The 17,191-nt window shown below is 39.3% G+C and overlaps 1 protein-coding gene and 1 long non-coding RNA gene across 3 annotated transcripts in view; both read left to right on the top strand.

The window, feature by feature from the left end:
• Nucleotides 1-17,191, top strand: part of LOC109407612 (solute carrier organic anion transporter family member 5A1) — a 264,098-nt gene that overhangs the window by 169,873 nt on the left and 77,034 nt on the right. The window lies entirely within an intron of this gene.
• On the top strand, nt 9,308-14,903 carry LOC134287686 (uncharacterized). Its single transcript, XR_009997452.1, has 2 exons — nt 9,308-13,816; nt 13,861-14,903. It is a non-coding gene; the product is annotated as an uncharacterized LOC134287686 (long non-coding RNA).

The raw sequence follows: 17,191 nt of genomic DNA, 5'->3' as shown, positions 1-17,191 counted from the left end.
CCTCAAATTCCGGTGTATGGTGTCTCATTTTCACTACTACGGTCGGTGGTTGGTCGATAAGTCCTCTTTTCGGTGCTCACGCAAGAATTCACCGACGGTGCCGATCTACTTTACCGGCGGAAATCGTCGGCTGGTCGCCTTGTTGACCAGGGGATCGATTTGTCAGGGACGAACGCCTCACTGACCGGTGATCTTCTCGTTGGTGTCTAGCGGGGGCTGTCCCGCTTCCACTAATATCTTCTTGATCAGCAGAAGGCTTTGACGCTACCGATCGCAAGGCTCGCTAACCGGTAGACACTTGTCTTCTTGGTGGTCTTGCCGGCGGCAAGAATGATAACTCCGATGCCGATCCTCTGACCGACGGGAATTACACTCGCCTCGTTGACCACTGAAACACTTCTGGGGCCAACGATCTCGGTAATCCGCTGGAAGTCTCCTCGTTGGTGTCTTTGCCGGCGGCAAAGATGTCACCCTTGATGCTCGCCTCAATGACCAGCAGGACACTTCGCTGCGGTCGACTGCCTCTTGGATGCGCTGGTGTCCTCACCGGCGGTAAGGACCGTTGATACCGATCTCTCGTTGACCGGTACGAAACTCCTCGGCTGGTCTCCTCGATGACCAGCTGGACGCCTTGCTAGGACCGACCGACTCGTCGATCGGGGGGATTCCTTCGACGGGATGGTGTCTTTGCCGGCGGCAAAGAAGTCACCGTTGGTGCCGATCGTCCACAGATCGACAGGGATTCCTCGACTGGTCGCCTCGTTGACCAGGGGAACAACTCGCTAGTGCCGATCTCCTCGCTGACCGGCGGAAAATCCTCCAGGGGGAAGGGTCGCCTTTCCACTGATCGCTCCTCGACCAGCAGAAATCTTCGCTGAGACCGACCGACTCGTCGATCGGTAGAAATCCTCCGATGGGTGGTGTCTTTGCCGGCGGCAAAGAAGTCACCGTTGATGCCAACCGTTCAAAGATCGGCAGGGATTCCTCGACTGGTCGCCTCGTTGACCAGGGGAACGACGCACTTGTGCCGATCTCCTCGCTGATCGACGGAAAATCCTCCAGGGGAAAGGGTCTCGTTTCCACTGATCGCTCCTCGACCAGCAGAAAGCTTCGCTGATACCGACCGACTCGTCGATCGGTAGAAGTCCTCCGATGGGATGGTGTCTTTGCCGGCGGCAAAGTAGACACCGTTGGTGCCGATCGTCCACAGACCGGCAGGGATTCCTCGACTGGTCACCTCGATGACCAGAAGGACGCTTCGATGGTGAACCGGGGACTGTAGGCCGGTTCCACTCCACAGGTACGGTATCCGGTTCGGACGGACCAAATGTTGAGGCGCCGCAGTGCCTCAAGCGGGTAGCTCTAGGATTCCTGGCGGGATGGAGTCTCGCAAGACCTGGGGTACCAGAAATCCTCCGTTGATCCGGTTCGAAGGACCAAATGTTGAGGCGCCGCAGTGCCTCAAGCGGGAAGCTCTAGGATTTCTGGCGGGATGGAGTCTCGCAAGACCTGGGGTACCAGAAATCCTCCGTTGATCCGGCTCGAAGGACCAAAATGTTTGGGACTCCGCAGTGCCTCAAACGGGGATTTTTCCTTCCGCAGAAAGAAAAACACACGGGAAGTACTTTTACACTAAAGCACTTTATTCCTTCGAACCTTGCGTTGTCGAAGCCACGCAAACGCTTTTACACTTCGATTACACTTCAACTTTTACTTAAACTTTACATTACTTGACCGTTAGCCGGGTCAAATGATACTGTTTCTTCGTACGCAGTTGACGCGCTCCTTATATAGCTCCCCAGAAGGCATCCAGAATGTTCCACAATATTCCCGGATAAAACATTCTAGTGCAACGCCTAAATATTCCCACGCCTTCCGATATTCTAAGTCAATTCAACTGTGAAAGAAAAAGATGCATTTCCCCCCCCCCACACACTCCCGTTAGAGTAGCTGCCTGGGTGTGTTTTTATTTCAATTTTTCACCAACAGCTACGCTCTAGGTAGGTTCTACCCACCTCACGCGCTGTAAATTGGAAGCAACGGGAAACATACCATTCGTTACTGACTTTGTTTTTATGACCCATCATCGCACCCGGTGATGGCCGGGTGCGATCGTGTTCAAACACGGGAGTCGAGCCGGTAAATCCACAATATGCTTGGTGGGTCAATGGTCGCTGGGTTTGATTGTCGGCGACCGATTCCAAGGCTCAATTGTAAACCTGTAAAGGTTTTGTTTTTGATCTAAAATGTCGTACTGGACGTTGACTAAAACAACATCCGTACGGTGTCCTGGTTTCGCGGGGCAGCGACCGCGCAGCGATGCGTTTGTTTTGTTTTCCATGATCGTACATGTTGGGTCCGGTTGGTTTGGTGCAGCTCTGATTACGCTCGGTGGGCCGTCGATAGGAATGCCATGGAACGGATACCCTATCGATCGCGCTAGAATGTTGCGAAAATCAAGGCGCCGTATTGGCCGCATATGGCTTTAGGTAGCCAAAATTGTTTTTGTTTTGAAATCAAGGCGCGGTTTCAGGTAGCCTAGATTGTTTTGGTTTTGAAATCGAGGCACTGTATCTGCCGAGAATGGTTTCAGGTAGCCGTGATTGTTTTCACTTGGTTCGATTTTTGAACCCAGGTGAACCATAAAAGGAATGTTGAAAATCGAAATCGTACTGGCGGCATAGGGGCGCCGGAATTGTTTTGTACTCGATTTTGTTTTGACTTCGAGTAAAAGAATGTGGGGTATAATTTCAACGAACATCCGCGGCCGAGCCCGGCTAGGGGTCATTGTGCACAAGCAAGGGTACATTTGAATAACAAGGCGGTTGCTTTGTTTTGAAGAATTGGGTGCCAAGTCCGAAAGATGATGGCGCTAAGAATGATGATGATGATGATGATAATGATGATGATAATGATGATGATAATGACGATGATGTTGACGAAGATGGCAATGATGGGGGTCGACTTTGGATACGCCCAAGTCAGGCGTGGTTTTCGGTGTTAAGATTTTCATAGCGGTTTGCTCAAACAAAATAAAAACGCCCAAGTCAGGCGTGGCTAGGAGATTTAGACTTGGGAATAAGATTTTCATAGGTTCTGTTCAAACACGCCCAAGTCAGGAGGGGATGGTAACCATGATGAGAACGAGTAGGATAGATAGAGTTCTTAACTTTTAGCTTTTTTATTTTTGGCATCGATGGTTTTTGGACACGCCCAAGATGGTTTGGGCAACGTTAGAAATTTTCGAGACTTCTTCGGGTATTGCTAGGAAATTTAGGCTATAAATACGGATGCTTTGGCTTCAGTCGGGGTCAGTTGTCGGGGAGTTCGGTGACAACGTTAACGCAGGCAGCACATCGGATAAGTCTTGAGCTCCCATGTGGGACACCTCTAGATACTGTCCAAATAAAAGCTGTAGGTAGGACGTAGTAGTCGGGTCAAGAAGAAGCTGGAAGTGTCTCTAGTAGTTCGGTGAAGAAATACAGATAATGTTAAGATGATATAAGAAAAAGTGAACCGTTGTAATATAAGATAAGTGATGGTTTGTGATACTTCAATATAGTTTATTAAAACTGTGTCGGACTGTAATGAAATGAAAGATATCACATTCCGTGTAGTGTTTAATGCAGCCCCTGGACGGTACAGGGCGCTTCATATGGTGACAGCGAAAAACTGTTCGGCAATTAGAACAGCGGGACGCCAATTTTCTGACTGGAAGAAGAAATCAGTGTCAGAATTAGTGCAAACCATGAACATTGAACAGTTTTGAACAATTGAGAAGAAAACAATGTTACAGACTGGATGGAAAAGATGAAATTCGTGGCAGCGCAAGTGATAGTGGAATACAACGTAGCACCGAATTGGAAATGGCAACGCAACAACCTGTGTATGGAACCGAGTGCCTGGACCAATGGACATCATTCAGCCTGCATTATTTGATGGTATCGTGAGTATTAACCTTTTAAATGATTAAGTGTTTTGAGATGGTTTAAATTTTTTGTGAGTTGGTTTGAAATGATGAAAAATTTTTACGATATGAACAAAAACATTTTAATTGAAATACTGTTGTGGGAAAAATAAAGAAGTTATTCAAAAATTTATAAAAAAAGGAAATCATAGTGATTTTTAATAAATAATGGAAAAATATAACAAGAATAATGATTTCAAGAAGAACAAGTGGATGAAAAATACGAACAAACACAAAAATACAAACAAACACTAGTTAACAAAATCAAAGGAAAGTCGCGGACTTCTGTTAACGATTAAAATTATTGATGCATAATTACGTGCTGATTTTGAGACCGTGTTTAAAATAAGAAAACTAAGAAGTACAGTTTTTTTTTATTATACGAGACAATCGCAACCAAGTTTTTTTTAGAATTTACTAAAATTTAAATATCTCAAGTTACAATTCACCAAATTTAAATATCTTTTTAGGAATAATAGGAAGCTGAATGTAATATGTTTTGAATATCTAATTATTTTTTTTTTTTCTCGTCAGATTAGATATTGATGAGTGTTGGGAACAATCTCCTTAAATTGTAGCAAAATATTCAATAAATAAAACAAGATTTGCATTTTTCTTTCAAAAAAAAAAAATCTTTATCAGTTATAGCAACGTTGATTCAAAATCGCCAGCTTTGTTCGGGATATCGAAAATATTTTCAGCTCTACTGTATTTTTCTCCCTTATGCTTTTGAACTTAGGGCATAATTTTACACTAAACATGATTTTCAGATGTAAGCTAGCATTACAATGGAATGGAATCAATCAAAACAAAAAAATAATAATAATTTTGTAAATATGCAGCAGACCGGCGATAATAAGGTCGTGTTAATTTGAAAAAAAAAATCAGTAAAAATATCAACATAAAAATGACCACTAATACAATGGATGAAATAGTCAACAATAGTGGAGCGAACAACGCTAGATTTGAATTTCCAATAAATTTTGCTATACAGTGTATTCCAGAATTTCATGGTAGTGCATGTGAATTAGATGCTTTCATATATCAAATAAATTGTTTTTTGAAACCCATAAAACGGATAACTGATGCTAGTGAAAGGAAAAATGCAGAAACCGTACTCATTCAAATTGCACTGTCTAAACTTAAAGGCCCAGCAGCGTTAAACTTTAAAAACATTCTTGCAAATACTTGGGATAAAGTGAAAGATAATCTCCAAAAAGAATTCGGAATTAGTTTACATTTGGAAGAACTGTTTAATAAAATAGAGACCCTTGAACAAGGCAAGTGTGAAAGTTTTAAAAACTACAAAGATCGCGTTCTTCAACTTAAGAGGAATATTGATGAATTCGAAAAAGATTATATTAAAGATCCTACAATTGAGTCATACGCTCAAAGACATTTAAGAATACATTTTCTAGCGGGATTGGAAGATATAAATTTGAAAATTTTTGCAAAAACGAAAAAAGAAGACTCATTGGAAGATTTGCTAGATTACCTACAAGAAGAATGCATCGATGTGGAACAACAAGAACGCATCGAGCAGAGATTGAGGGATTCCCACACTGCAGAATTTTACAGGCAACAAAATGAAAAACAGAAATTCAGTAATCCACAATGTATTGATCACAACTTCCATTACGATAAAAGTAGATTCAACCAGAGCGAAATAGGTTATGAAAAAGATTTTAACAATTATAGATATCTAGGACAACAAGAAATTTATCGTGGTGATTACCAAATGCCTTATTGGACCAACAGAAATTTTGATGAACGCAACATGGGAATTCAAAACAATAACATTTGCTATGATGAGCGAAAAAACTAAATAACCGGAGGTTCGTTAATTGCGTCCGATCACTCCGTCAATCAGAAAATAGTTTAGAAAGGCGCTTATATGCTGTAAGTAATAAGAAAATGATGCCCATAAACATAAATAAGAGTTATAACATACCACAAAAACAAATGGTTCAATTTGATAAATGCATTCCAGCACAAGAAAAAGTATTTATACATTGGACGGGCAATAATCAATTTATGTTAAATATACCCACTGTAGAAAGACCATACACAAAAATCAATTACATGATAGACACAGGCTCACAACTAAACATATTAAGATGGGATGCAGCCCCTAGAATCGGAGCAACAGACATAGATTATTCTGAATCTGAAAAGTTTTTGATTTCGGGATTCAATGGAAGTCAAACAAGAACGCTCGGATCTACTGAAGTTAGTTTAATAATTGGGAAGTCTAAGTATAAGATAAAATTTTATTTAGTTCACCACTTAAATGTACATGGTATCATAGGAGCAGAATTTTTGAAACAGCATACATTATATATTAGCCAGAACTTTGATTACATAGCCCTACGCAAGCCAGATAGTGTAGAATATAATATTAACAATATTACAACAACAAAGTACGTAATGGTATCAGATAAATCTTGTCAGACTGATCTACAAGATAATAGTAATTGTATACAATATGATAACAATGACAAAAGCTGTCAAGTAAATTTTGATATTGATGAAGTCATACATGATGAAATAGTTACACAGCCAATCGTACCGAAAAAAGATTATTCATGCAATATGTGCCTTTATGAGAAGTATTATGAAGACGAGGAATGCATAAATCAACATTTTGATGAAGAATATTATAATAATGGATGTTACAATAAGAATGTAGAGGCCGGGAATCAATATACGCCGGAGGATTTAGATTCAAACCAAGATCTAAGTTTGATAGATAATTTGAATTATGAACAAATACAAGGTAAAAATCGTATCGAAAAATTGCTAGATACAATTGATTTGAAGCATTTGAAAAGCGCTAATTACGACGCAATGGAAAATATAATGGCAAGATATTGTGATGTATTTTATTTGAAAGGGGATCACCTGACAGTAACAGATGCAGCAGTACATGAAATTGAAACAACGACTAATGTGCCAATAAATAAAAGGCAGTATAGGTTCCCTGAATCAACAAAGAAACAAATTAATGAGGAAATTGAAGAAATGCGTCGGCAAGGGATTATTAGGCCCAGTAAAAGTCCTTGGAATGCACCTGTTTTATGCATACCAAAGAAAGATTTAGACGAAGAAGGAAACAAAAAGCATAGAATTGTGGTAGATTTTAGGGCATTGAATTTGATAACTAAACCATTTGTATATCCGATTCCACAAATAAATGAAATATTGGATAGCCTAGGCGATAGCAAATACTTTTCAACAATTGATCTGAAATCCGGATTTTATCAAGTTCCTATAGACCCAAGAGATGCTGCAAAAACTGCATTTTCTACACCCAAAGGTCATTTTGAATTCACGAGAATGCCTATGGGGCTTAGAAACAGTCCCTCGACTTTTCAAAGACTGATGAACACAGTTTTATTTGAAATTGAAGATGTTAAAGCAATCGTTTATTTGGATGATATCATTGTTTTTGGAAGAACAATTCAAGAGCATAACGAGAATCTGATTAAAGTTTTGAAAGCTCTTCGTAAACATAATTTAAAAATTGAACCAACAAAATGCCAAATTTTGAAAACCGAATTGAAATTTTTAGGACATACAGTTGATAAAAATGGTATTCGTCCGCTTGATGGTAATATTAAGGCTATACGAGAAATGGCAATACCAAAAACTGTAAAAGGAGTGCGATCATTCCTAGGAACAGTAAACTTTTATGGTAAGTTTATACCAGGAATTGCAGAAAAACGAAAACCTCTGAATGATCTATTGAAGAAAAATGTAAAATTTAACTGGACCCCAGAGTGCCAGAAAGCATTTGAAGAATTGAAAAACTTTTTAACGTCTGACTCTTTGCTAGTGAGACCAAATTACAAGGACACATTTGTTTTAACGACAGATGCCAGTGAATACGCTATTGGAGCAGTTTTATCGAATGAAAAATCAATTGACAGACCCATAGCTTACGCTAGTAGGGGACTTATTGGAGCAGAACGAAAATATTATACAATTGAGAAAGAATTACTGGCCATAGTATGGGCAGTGAATTATTTCCGTCATTATATCTACAATCAGAGGTTTATTGTTTACACAGATCATAGACCATTGATCTCAATATGGCATCTAAAAGAAACTTCATCAGTCCTCACACGTTTGCGTTTGAAATTGCAAGGATTGGAATGCGATATTCGATACAAACAAGGAAAGGATAACGTTGTAGCGGATTTTCTCTCTAGGCTAAATCCAGACAATGAATCAGAAGAGCAGAGTAATCCAGCCGATGAAATTAAAACCGCAAGGTCGAAATTAATTGCTGTGGTCACCCGACAGCAAACGAAAAGAGCAGAACAAGAAAACGTATCCAACCAAAAACACCGCGACCGCGATCAAGCGAACAAACAGCTGATGAAAAACTACACCGTTTCTGGCGACAATAACGGGGGCGCGATCGCTGACCGGGACCATGAAAGCGAGGGAACCAAAACAAAAACGCAAAAGATGACCTATATGAATGATAGCGTAAATAATAATTGCACGGGTTCCGACCTACGAGGCATAAACAAGGTGTCAAATATACCTCCAGCAAGTACGAGTGCGATATCGGACGAGGCTGAAGTTGAGGAATCCATTATGGCCGACGTTTTCGATTTATGCAATAACACACATACTAATGACACATTTGCGGCAAGCGCATATGATGAATTTTTAGAGATGTCCAAGAATAATCCAACTGATGTAAATCGATTGAAAATTTCTAGGAATTTGAAAAGTGCAGATGCTGATTGTAACATTGTAATTTTGAATAGCAGATCAGCATTTAATGAAATTTCAAAAATTATTGATTTACCCCATGGACTGAAAGATTTTTGCGAAGATGGAGTTGTTTCTATTCCAGATAGTAATTTATTCGGAATTATTGTGGAAGGCAAAAGTAATTCAATGATTAATACCAAAACATTCTTTTACAAACTTAGCAACTGCTTCAATCAAAATAAAGCGCCGATAACAGCGTCCAAAAATATTCATTTGATTTCGTTCAGAAAGATTAAACAATTTGAAGTACTTGAGATGATTCAATTTTTAGCTTTGAAAAATCAAATTACGTTAAGCCTTTATAACGCAGATTCGGAACGCACTGAAGTACGTAATGAAGATATCGAAACAATTCTTCGAGAATTTCATGATGCTCCCTTAGGCGGACATGTTGGAGCAAGGCGAATGCGGAAACGCATTGGTCTCATTTTTAATTGGAAAAACATGAGAAGGGATATCGAAAATTACGTAAAACAATATGATTCATGCCAGAAAAATAAAATTTGTAAATCCAATAAAATTCCTTTAAAAATAACCACAACGTCATCCGAGCCATTTGAAAAATTATATATGGACATTGTTGTTCTCCCAGAATCCGAATGGGGCAACAAATACGCGCTGGTTATGCAGGATGACCTTACAAGATTTTTGGTAGTAGCTCCAATGGACAATCAAGAAGCGGAGACTGTATCCAAAACTTTTGTCGAAAAATTCATTTGTAAATTCGGTACTCCGTTGGAACTGGTGACAGACCAAGGAGCAAATTTCATGAGCAAATTTTTTAAACACGCATGCAAAATTTTGAAAATCAAAAAAATCAATACAAGTGCTTATCACCCACAAGCAAATCTAGTAGAACGATCAAACAGAGAATTGAAAACATATTTGCGACAATTTGTCGGAGAAAACCCGCAACAATGGGATCAACATCTTGATTATTTTACCTTTGAATACAATACTACAAATAATAGCTCAACAAGCTACAGTCCGTTCGAACTTTTATATGGAAGAAAGGCAAGGATTCCTACCTCTATATACACTCCAACAGATTCAGATATAACATATAATGACTATTTTTGCGAAATGAAACAAATTCTTAAAAATTTGCATGAAAACGCCAAAAGAAATTTGATTATTTCCAAAGAGAAACGTAAAATTATTTATGACAAGAAAACCGAAGAATGGCAACCTATGTGGGGCGAATTGGTTTTAGTACAAGCAATCCCAACAGGAACAGGTCAAAAACTTCAAAGTAAATGGAGAGGCCCATACGCAGTAGTTGACCTACCCAGCGAACAAACCACAATTATTAAAAATGGGAACAAATTTGAAAAAGTCCACAATAATAGGTTAAAAAAGTATAATGATTGATTAGCTATGCATAGTCGTCAATGTATAAATTGATGTATATATTGAAAATCCAATTATTTCCTAATTACGAATGATTTTTGTAAATATTAGTTACTAAATATATTGTTAAAAAAATACCATAGGAATAATATGTTAGGATAGAGGCTTGCGTAGGATAGCTAGGAATATTTATTGAATTATTATATTAAATAAACAATTAACATATATAATTGTAGTAAGGTTCACAACAAAGCGGTTAACGATTGGAGAACATACGAATTAACTTAATTGATATTATATCGTAACAACTTAAAAGGAATTGAAAATAAAATAAAATAAAATAAAAAATTATGATAATAGCAATAAATAAAAAAAAAAATTATGAGAATATGAAGAGACATAAAGAAATGAGGATGATGAATGAATCAGGATAATAAAAATAAGGTTTCGGGATATTTTGTACAGCTGAATTATAACAAAAATGCGTCCATCAATTCGGCATGAGTTTGAATGCAAGAACGATTTGAATGTACCGAAGAGCTGAAAAGGGGTAATTTGGGATGAGGAAACATAACTATGCAAAATGATTATTTGAAAAGGGTATATAGAAATTGGGAATGAAGAATTGGGCAATTGATATATTGGGAATAATATGATGGGAAATACAAAGTAATCTTGAAAGGGGATCATTGGGGTATATCGGGTAACAATAGCGGGGAATGTATAAGAAGAAAAATAATAACTTTAGAGATTCTTGAATAAAGAAGCAGCTCTATTTAACGTTAATACATATGGGATACATAATAAATGAGGTTTGAACAAACAAACAAAAGACATAAATTGTTGATTGAGAGTATTAATAATAAAAAGAAACAGTGACAACAACCGAACGATTATTCTCTGAAATGATAAAGCAAAACGGATTAAACAAAAAAAAAACAATTTAGAAACAATTTAGACCCTAATGAAACTACGGAGGACGCTCCTATATAAAATGGCCATGTTACATAACATTTTTGAAAGTATATACGAGATCGGATGAAAATTGAATGATGAGGACAAGGGAGGGCCCCCCAGAATGCTTGTGAATGTTGAGTGTAAATGATGAATGAATAACTAATTCAAAAAAATAATAATAATAATAATATGTGAATGAAAAATGAAGTAATATTTATAGATTCGGAATCATTAGGTGGCGTCAAGAAACAAAAACTAGAAATTAACATAAATATATTTATATTTTATCAAATCATGAATTAAACACAAGATCTAAGTCTCGTTACAGGTATCCATCCAAAAACCTTATTCGGTAAGGGGGAGAAGTCGTAGCAATAAGGCGATCAAGCCGAGCCTGCGAAAGGAAACGGAGCAAACAGGAATTGAAAGAAAACGCACTGGAGAGAATTCTGCAGTGAGATTTTTTTGGAATTGGTAATACAGATGTTTATAGTGATCCTGCAGAAGCTTTCCATTGCTACAACTCACATTTTAATATTTTACGGTTTTTGAAAAAAAAAAACAGTTTATGACTATTAAGAAAAGTAACGGTAACAGAGCATGATTAATGTAATGGTGCAGTTTTTTTTAATACTATTGTAAAGGTTATATTTTGCACATACAAGAAAAACAAATAATAATTACATGAAGACTAAAAGTTCAGTTTGCCATGGTAGATCAATATTTTATAAATCGATGGTTTCGACAGAATTAAAAATACAACTTCCTCGAGAGATGACGCGGGAGGACAAGACGAGAAGGCAACATCCGGCGAGAGCAACCAGAGGAGCAGTTCAACGGTACCTCTATGAAAACGTACCACAGTCAAATTGGTACGAAGACGAGAAATAACAGATCGGATGGAAAGTTGAAGGTCAAAGGTGCTGGTATGGCGGAGGAGAGGATTCAGCGAACATAATTTTTCACCGGAGACGATTCAAGGTCAACTCGGGTGGCACATCGAGACAAATATTATTGTACATCTGCGAATCTGCTAATATGAACCAACACAATGCAGAGCATCGGGAAAAACTACAACAACAACGACAGCAACAACAAAACAACAACAACAAAAACAACAACAACAACAACAATTCATACAGACATATGATGAGAGAAGGACGTCTTCAAAGTTTCCCAAATTAACCGACATAATGTAATGTTCACCAACCGCATTACATTCACCATTGAAAAAGCACTTACTCCGTGCTTCTTACAACAACAATTAACAGTAACCATAACCAGGAATGCAACATTTCGACATCATCAAAAGGTTTGGAATTTAAGCCAACTAATTACAAACTCTTTAAAGAATGTGCAACAGTTCCACAATTTGCACCAGGTCAAAGACAACAATATTCGCATCACTATTGAGATTGATCCAATACCAACAAAATTCAGAAGGCGGGCGATAAGTAATCAACCACAACACCGTAAACGACAATGATAAACAATCCAGTTCGGAAGGCAACTTATGACACTTTTTCGAGAAACAACAGAAAGCAACAGTAAAACTAGTTCTTCTGTATGCAAACGACAGCGCGGAAATTACCAGCAGGGAAATACGATTCAACCGAGGTAATATCCGGATACCAAAACTTCATGGTCACGTCACCATAGGAGACGACATCAACAGAATCAACTACATCATCTTCAAGACAAATCAGTACAACAGAGAAGCAACGATACCATTCATCTGAGACCTGAAACTAACCAATTGATCTGGACATTTAACAAGAAGAGGTAGAAATCAATGGTAGACGAACAACCCCTACGACGAATCAAGAGGAGCAGCAGCAAGTACCAATGAAGTCAATCTCTTGAGGAAGAATGTAAGAAGGTTAATACAAAATTTAAAGTTTCTTTGGGATATTCAGATCAATCAACTGTAGTGGAAAATATTGTAAGACACTTACTGGGAAGATAAAGATTAGTTTAGCAGTTTCAGTTTAGAAAATTAACGATCATCGTTAACGTCATCATCTAAATGAAGTTTTGGGGGATACATTTTACCCACATCCTTACATTTGAACGTGATTTTATACACGTTCAAACTCCGCTAAGTGGGAGGGCATGCAACGCCTAAATATTCCCACGCCTTCCGATATTCTAAGTCAATTCAACTGTGAAAGAAAAAGATGCATTTCCCCCCCCCCACACACTCCCGTTAGAGTAGCTGCCTGGGTGTGTTTTTATTTCAATTTTTCACCAACAGCTACGCTCTAGGTAGGTTCTACCCACCTCACGCGCTGTAAATTGGAAGCAACGGGAAACATACCATTCGTTACTGACTTTGTTTTTATGACCCATCATCGCACCCGGTGATGGCCGGGTGCGATCGTGTTCAAACACGGGAGTCGAGCCGGTAAATCCACAATATGCTTGGTGGGTCAATGGTCGCTGGGTTTGATTGTCGGCGACCGATTCCAAGGCTCAATTGTAAACCTGTAAAGGTTTTGTTTTTGATCTAAAATGTCGTACTGGACGTTGACTAAAACAACATCCGTACGGTGTCCTGGTTTCGCGGGGCAGCGACCGCGCAGCGATGCGTTTGTTTTGTTTTCCATGATCGTACATGTTGGGTCCGGTTGGTTTGGTGCAGCTCTGATTACGCTCGGTGGGCCGTCGATAGGAATGCCATGGAACGGATACCCTATCGATCGCGCTAGAATGTTGCGAAAATCAAGGCGCCGTATTGGCCGCATATGGCTTTAGGTAGCCAAAATTGTTTTTGTTTTGAAATCAAGGCGCGGTTTCAGGTAGCCTAGATTGTTTTGGTTTTGAAATCGAGGCACTGTATCTGCCGAGAATGGTTTCAGGTAGCCGTGATTGTTTTCACTTGGTTCGATTTTTGAACCCAGGTGAACCATAAAAGGAATGTTGAAAATCGAAATCGTACTGGCGGCATAGGGGCGCCGGAATTGTTTTGTACTCGATTTTGTTTTGACTTCGAGTAAAAGAATGTGGGGTATAATTTCAACGAACATCCGCGGCCGAGCCCGGCTAGGGGTCATTGTGCACAAGCAAGGGTACATTTGAATAACAAGGCGGTTGCTTTGTTTTGAAGAATTGGGTGCCAAGTCCGAAAGATGATGGCGCTAAGAATGATGATGATGATGATGATAATGATGATGATAATGATGATGATAATGACGATGATGTTGACGAAGATGGCAATGATGGGGGTCGACTTTGGATACGCCCAAGTCAGGCGTGGTTTTCGGTGTTAAGATTTTCATAGCGGTTTGCTCAAACAAAAAAAAAAACGCCCAAGTCAGGCGTGGCTAGGAGATTTAGACTTGGGAATAAGATTTTCATAGGTTCTGTTCAAACACGCCCAAGTCAGGAGGGGATGGTAACCATGATGAGAACGAGTAGGATAGATAGAGTTCTTAACTTTTAGCTTTTTTATTTTTGGCATCGATGGTTTTTGGACACGCCCAAGATGGTTTGGGCAACGTTAGAAATTTTCGAGACTTCTTCGGGTATTGCTAGGAAATTTAGGCTATAAATACGGATGCTTTGGCTTCAGTCGGGGTCAGTTGTCGGGGAGTTCGGTGACAACGTTAACGCAGGCAGCACATCGGATAAGTCTTGAGCTCCCATGTGGGACACCTCTAGATACTGTCCAAATAAAAGCTGTAGGTAGGACGTAGTAGTCGGGTCAAGAAGAAGCTGGAAGTGTCTCTAGTAGTTCGGTGAAGAAATACAGATAATGTTAAGATGATATAAGAAAAAGTGAACCGTTGTAATATAAGATAAGTGATGGTTTGTGATACTTCAATATAGTTTATTAAAACTGTGTCGGACTGTAATGAAATGAAAGATATCACATTCCGTGTAGTGTTTAATGCAGCCCCTGGACGGTACAGGGCGCTTCACTAGAACCTTCCGTCGATCTGGCTGCACTGGCTGGTGAAAGTACTCACGAGTCACTCACGAGCGGCGTCCGTCCAACTGGGTGCCGCCGCGATGACGCGCGCTCGCTCACAGCTGTCATCCTCAATCATCATCGGTGGTGAGTGGTCCTGCGCTGTCGCCGTGTTTACATTTGTGGGAGCTGGAATGGCGTTGTTCAATCTCGTAGGGGAATGTGGGGCACATTTTCCACCGGAGCGTCCGATGGGCGCGAACACTGTTCTTTCTTCTGAAATTCGTACTACGTGTCCAGCCAACTGAATTCTGCCGTATTTTGTACGATTCACAATATTCGCATCTTTGTACAACTCTGTGTCATGCGTCTGCGCCACACTCCACTTTCTTGTTTCCCACCGAGAATTGTCCGCAGTATTTTGTGCTCAAAAACTCCGAAAGCTTTTCGATCTACTTCCTTTAACGTCCACGTCTCGTGACTGAATCAGCGTCTTGTATAGAGTGAATTTCATTTGCGTTTGCAAATTACAGGACCTAAGCTGGTTATGCAATCCGTAAAAGACCCTATTTGCAGCTGCAATACGCCTTTTCCCTTCACGGGAAACGTCATTGTCACGCGTCACAAGTGTTCCAAGATTCTTCAACAACTTCAAACACATCAATTACTACCTCAACTCTTACACCACTACGCCTGCCTCTGTCTCTACTCGCTATCTTCTTATTCGACTTGGTTGAGTTGATCGTCAAGCTTATTCTCGCTGTCTCTCTCTGCAGTGGAGCATATGCTTCCTCCTAAACCCTATTAATATTCTCAAATATATGGCTGAACTTTATCATTAGAAATGTCATGACGGATTTCCGAAGCAATTTTAAGAGGCTTTCCATAAACAAAACTTTGAAGTCATTGCTGGAGATGCTACTGCATATTTTCTTGACGAAATATGTACCTGGATGTGTTACAGGTTGGACGCTTTCTTCTAAGGATTTTTCTAGAAATTCTATCTAGTGACATACAGAAAAACTTGTAGTTAGAAGACACAGATTGTTGCTAATTGACAAATTAAGAGATAATTTTTTGAAAAAAATCGCATTCTGGTGGGATTCGAACCCACGACCCCGTATTCGCTAGACCGGTACTCCAACCAACTAAGCCACAAAACAGGTAATAATTCTGCGGAATAGAAAGTCAAACTGAACCCGAGCCCTCACCATGAACATTCACTTTTTCAAGAACCATCTCTCTTTCGGCTTAGATGTCAATCCACAACACAGCCTCGTTTGTGCCCAACAACTACAAGTGAGAGCGTATAATTTTTTATTTTATTTTGTCACGAGTTACTGCTAAGAAATTCTCCAAGAATTCCTATCGGGAATTTTTCCAGAAACTCTTGGTAGTCCAGCAGAATTTCTTCCTGAGATTTCTTCAAGAAGTTCTTCTGCAGACTCCTCCATGAATGCGTTTTCGTATTCCTCCTTATTACTTTACAAAATCGTTCTGGGTATTTCTTCAGAAATTCCTACAAAAGTTATTTTTTCTTCTCTGAGAATTGCTTTTAGGAAAGATTCCCAGAATTTTAGTTTTGGATTTCTCCAGGAATTTCTGAAGGGTTCTAACGAACAAGAAACTTCTTAGGGAGGGAAAAATACTGTAAAAATTCCAAAAGGAAATCCAGAAACAGTTCCTGGAGATTTTGAAATACACAAAAATAAAAATTAAGAAAAAAGTTCCCGGAGATATTCTACAACGAACTCCTCGAGAATTTAGATAAGAAACTTCTTGAGCATTCCTGGAAGAAACAAAACTCCTGGAAGCTTACCGAAGGGAGCTTCTGAGAGATTCTAGCGAGGAACTGTTGGAGGATTCTCAGAAAGAACTTCCTGAGGATTACCAAAAAGAACTTTTCCTGAATGATCTCTAGTAAAGCTTCCTGAAGAAACTACCATAGGACTTTTGGAAAAAAATTCCTGAGGTCAACCCAAGTCCCGAAAAAATTGAGGAAGACCCTCCCGGAAGATTCCCTCAATGAATGCTTGAAAGATTGAACTACTGCAGAAATTCAAATGACGATTCTGCATGGAATCCAGCAAAAGCTCTTGAAGTAGTCCAAAAAAACAGGAATGGGTACTAGAAGGAACTCCTGCTGCAGGAATCCCAAAAACGACCTTATACTAGAGCGCCGAAAAAAAACTGCAAGAATCCAAGAAGGAAATTTTGGA

The sequence above is a fragment of the Aedes albopictus genome, chromosome 2 (assembly GCF_035046485.1).
Source record: "Aedes albopictus strain Foshan chromosome 2, AalbF5, whole genome shotgun sequence".
NCBI classification, from domain to species: domain Eukaryota; kingdom Metazoa; phylum Arthropoda; class Insecta; order Diptera; family Culicidae; genus Aedes; species Aedes albopictus.
The sequence above is the reverse complement of the archived record's forward strand: the minus strand, read 5'-3'. Positions and strand labels throughout refer to the sequence as shown.